This window comes from Salvelinus fontinalis, chromosome 26, assembly GCF_029448725.1.
Source record: "Salvelinus fontinalis isolate EN_2023a chromosome 26, ASM2944872v1, whole genome shotgun sequence".
In the NCBI taxonomy this organism is placed as follows: domain Eukaryota; kingdom Metazoa; phylum Chordata; class Actinopteri; order Salmoniformes; family Salmonidae; genus Salvelinus; species Salvelinus fontinalis.
The window spans coordinates 11,011,940-11,017,134 of record NC_074690.1 but is presented as its reverse complement, the minus strand read 5'-3'; positions in this window follow the sequence as shown (position 1 = coordinate 11,017,134).

The window sequence follows — 5,195 nt, the reverse complement described above, 5'->3', positions numbered from 1 at the left end:
GTGCATATATAAGTATGTGAATGGTGTGCATAGACAGTATGGACAGTATGTGAATAGAAAATATGTGTATAGCAGTAGTCATATAGGACGAACCATGGCTAGAATACAGTATATACATATAAAGTAGTTAAAATAATGTTAAACATTTTTAAAGTGACCATTGCTCAATGACTCTATGTACATAGGGCAGCAGTCTCTAAGGTGCAGGGTAGTGTACAGGGTGGTAGCCGGCTAGTGACAGTGTCTGAGGTTCAGGTCAGGGTACTGGGTGGAGGCCAGCTAGTGGTGGCTGTTGAACAGTCTGATGGCCTGGAGATAGAAGCTGTTTATCAGTCTCTCGGTCCCAGCTTTTATGCACCTGTATTGTCTCCGCCTTCTGGATGATAGTAGGATGAACAGGCCGTGGCTCAGGTGACTGGGGTCCTGATTATCTTCTTGGCCTTCCTGTGACATCGGGTGCTGCAGATGTCCTGGAGGGCAGGCAGTGTGCCCTCGATGATGCTTTGGGCTGACTGCACCACCCTCTGGAGTGCCCTGCAGTTGTGGACCTTGCAATTTTCGTACCAGGCGGTGATATAGCTCGACAGGATGCCCTCAATGGTACATCTGTAGAAGATTGTGAGGGTTTTAGGGGCCAAGACAAATTTCTTCAGCCTCCTGAGGTTGAAGAGGCACTGATGCGCTTTCTTCACCACAAGGTCTGTTTGAAAGGACCATTTCCGGATGTCGGTGATATGCACGCCGAGGAGCATGAAGCTTTTGACCTTCTCCACCGAGGCTTGCTGTCTCTGCTGTCTGCTGTAGTCCACGATCAGCTCCTTCGTTTTGTTGACGTTGACGGAGAGGTTATTTTCCTAGCACCACTCCGCCAAGGCACTCCCCTCCTCCCTGTAAGCTGTCTCGTCGCTGCTGGTAATCAGGCCTACAACTATTGTGTCAACAGCAGACTTGATGATTGAATTGGAGATGTGCTTGGCCACGCAGTCATGGATGAACAGGAGGGGGATGAACACGCAACCCTGTTGGGCTCCCATAAGTGTAGATCCCAAAGTTGTGATGGAACATGTATTTTAAATGGTGGGAGGCTATGTGCTGTCTTGTGTTCTCAAAATCTGTGGTGATTGTGTATTTATATTAGTGTGGCGCTCAGCAGCAGACATTCCTAAATCCATCACTCCCTCCCTCACGCCCTCCCTTCCTCATTTCCTCACTCCCTCCTTTTCTCCCAGTGACCCCTCTCAGGTGGCAGATGCACACAGCCCGGTGAAGGGGGTCACATGACCTCTATTAACCTGGTTCCACAGAGAATCGACTGGCGACACGAAGGCTCTCACCCAAAATGCATTTTCCTTCTAGGGTGTGAGAAAAGTCACAGGGATTATGCAACATATAGCCTTCTTAGAGTAAAGTTCTCTTGTGTTTGAGTGTTCTAGCTTTTCTCACATGTAGAAAGACGTGTATGTTATGGTAGTAAAGTGGTTAAAATGTAACAACTACATATGCATTACTATACACTACCGTTCAAAAGTTTGGGGTCACTTTAGAAATGTCCTTGTTTTTGAAAGAAAAGCACGTTTTTTGTCTATTCAAATAACATCAAATTGATCTGAAATACAGTGTAGACATTGTTAATATTGTAAATGACAATATTGTTATATTGTATTGTACAATTGTACATTTAATATTGTAAATGACAATATTATATTGTAGCTGGAAACGGCTGATCAACGTCAACAGTGAAGAAGCGACTCCAGGATGCTGTCCTTCCAGGCAGAGTTGCAAAAAAAAAGCCATATCTCAGACAGGCCAAAAAAAGAAAAGATTAAGATGGGCAAAAGAACACAGACCAATTAGCCTTTTAAAATGATTAACTTGGATTATCTAACACAACGTGCCATTGGAACACAGGAGTGATGGTTTATGATAATGGGCCTCTGTACGCCTATCTAGATATTCCATAAAAAAATCTGCCACTTCCAGCTACAATAGTCATTTACAACATTAACAATGTCGACACTGTATTTCTGATCAATTTGATGTTATTTTAATGGACTAAAAAAAATGTGCTTTTCTTTCAAAACAAGGAAATGTTTAAGTGACCCCAAACTTTTGAATGGTAGTGTACATTATATATTTGCTCCACTTTACAGAGTTGTTTTGTAAAATAATTACTAAAAGCAGAGATACAGAAGTCCACTTGGACTGAGGGTCCTTCCAAACAAACATAAGCTACATACAAATAAAGAGGATTATTTAAGACTTCATTCCACTCCATGTAATCATTGTATCTATTTATTAGTGTCCGCTGGAGGAATTTCCGCTCTCTTTGTTTCAGGAAATCACAAAGGCTTCCTGCAGGCCTTACTGGCAGAGGACTGAGTGTAATCCTGCCTGTATTACAGTTACTGACAGTAAATAACAACCCCTACACAAACACGCTGGTGAGCACACACGCACGCACGCACGCACGCACGCACGCACGCACGCACGCACACACACACACACACACACACACACACACACACACACACACACACACACACACACACACACACACACACACACACACACACACAGGGCAAATAGAATGCATCATCACCTTGTGAGGCCAGAGGAGGCCACAGTCATGTAACCGCTCTGTTGTGTTTTCAGCCAGGGGAGAACATTTGTATTTGATTGTCACAGCATCATTTGTTGTCCTATGCTAATTTGATCTCCATAGCCAAATGGAATGTTCCTGCTTCATCCTTACATATACATGCTTCATTGGCCCCAAACAGAAAAATAATGTGTTTAAAAATGATTTATTGTGCATAATTGTAACATTTATGGAGTATGAAGTGCTTTCAGAAAGTACATTGTACTCACACCCTTTACTTTTTACACATTTTGTTGTGTTACAGATCTGAATTGAAAATTCAATACATTGAGATTTTGTGTCTCTGATCTACACACAATATCCCATAATGTCAAAGTGTAATTAATAATTCATTAATTCATTAATAAAAACTGAAATGTCTAGAGTCCATAAGTATCCAACCCCTTTATTATGGTAAACCTAAATCATTTCAGGAGAAAAAATATTCTAAACAAATCACATAGTGACTTGCATGGACTCATTCTGTGTTTACAGTTTATTCCAACTGCTTACACACAAATCTTTTCATGTCACATGATTTTTGAAACCTCTCACTCAAAGTGCAAAACTACACACCAAATATCCAAAACCCTAAGCTATTTCTCAGCCTTTGACTCAGTTGTCAATTGCATAAAACACTTTTTTCAAAACACTACACACAATTCTCTACCTAAAACACAAAAATCTAACAGGAAGTGAATTGCTTTCCTTTTCCAAGCACAACCAATCAAAATGCTACACTTATTCACCAGGTCACACACACACTCCTCACATGTGCAAACACTAATAGCTTAACTGATCACTAACCAATCACTGCTTTACTGTAGTATAGGCCTATAAATAGGTCAAAGGTCAGATTACCTGTTTTGAACAATGGATGCCAACAATGGACAACGAGCAAGAGGAGTAGGAGGGCGAGGAGGAGGAAGAGGAAGAAGAGGACAAGGGCAAAGAAGAGAAGGAAGGAGAGCCATCTCTGATGAGATTAGGGCAACACTTGTTAATCATGTGATCAACCATTTAGCATTACAGTAATGTACTGTAAAATACGTATGACTGCATAGTATTGCATAAACATTTGTAACTCTAAGCCGTTCATTTACTGCACTGCATTGAATGAATGAGGTTGGTTATCAAATTGTATTACATTTTTTAGTACATTGTTTACAGTGCCTATGCTGAACACATACTGTGTTTGAATTCTGTACAGAGTGGAAAGACAAAGACATCATGGAGGACGAGGATGCTTGTTTACAGATGTACAAGAGACTGGCCAACAATGCAATTAGGATTCGAGAGATAAGAGAGCATATCTTGAATAATGACACCATATTTAACAACATCAATGCTGGAAGCCTGTCGACCATACAACGCATCCTACAACGGCACCGAGTGACGATGAAACAACTTTACAAGGTGCCATTTGAGAGAAACTCTGACAGAGTCAAGAATATGTGACATGACTTTGTAGAGGTATGTATGCAACACTACTTCCAGTACTTCAGACATACAGTGGGGAGAAAGTATTTGATACACTGCCGATTTTGCAGGTTTTCCTACTTACAAAGCATGTAGAGGTCTGTAATTTTTATCATAGGTACACTTCAACTGTGAAAGACGGAATCTAAAACAAAAATCCAGAAAATTAATTTGCATTTTAATTTGAAAACGTGAAAGGTGAATTAGTCTCCCATTGTCTATTGAAAAGAAGACTGAAGCAGGTTTTCCTCTAGGATTTTGCCTGTGCTTTGCTGCATTCAGTTTATTTTTATCCTAAAAAATATTCCCTAGTCCTTGCCGATGAAAAGCATACCCATAACATGATGCAGCCACCACCATGCTTGAAAATATGAAGAGTTGTGCTCACTAATGTGTTGGATTTCTCACAAACATAACACTTTGTATTCAGGACAAAAAGTTAATTTTTTGCCACATTTTTTTGCAGTACTACTTAAAGAAGCAATCTGCAGTAGCCACATCCATTTTTGGACTTACAAATTAATTATATATATCCATTGATTATTGAATAATATAACTTAGAAATGCCTCATGAGCTTAGTACCCCATCAGAACCCCAAAAATATGCTAAAACAGCCTCCACTCTTCTGGGAAGGCTTTCCACTAGATTTTGGAACATTGCTGCGGGGACTTGCTTCCATTTAGAAACAAGAGCATTAGTGAGGTCGGGCACTGATGTTGGGCGTTTAGGCCTGACTCGCAGTTAGCGTTCCAATTCATCCCAAAGGTGTTCGATGGGGTTGATGTCAGGGCCCTGTGCAGGCCAGTCAAGTTCCTCCACACCAATCTCAACAAACCATTTCTGTATGGACCTCGTTTTGTGTACGGGGGCAATGTCATGCTGAAACAGGAAAGGGCCTTCCCAAACTGTTGCCACAAAGTTGGAAGCACAGAATCGTCTAGAATGTCATTGTATGCTGTAGCGTTAAGATTTCCTTTCACTGGAACTAAGGGGCCTAGCCCGAACCATGAAAACCAGCCCAAGACCATTATTCCTCCTCCACCAAACTTTACAGTTGGCACTATGCATTGGGGCAGG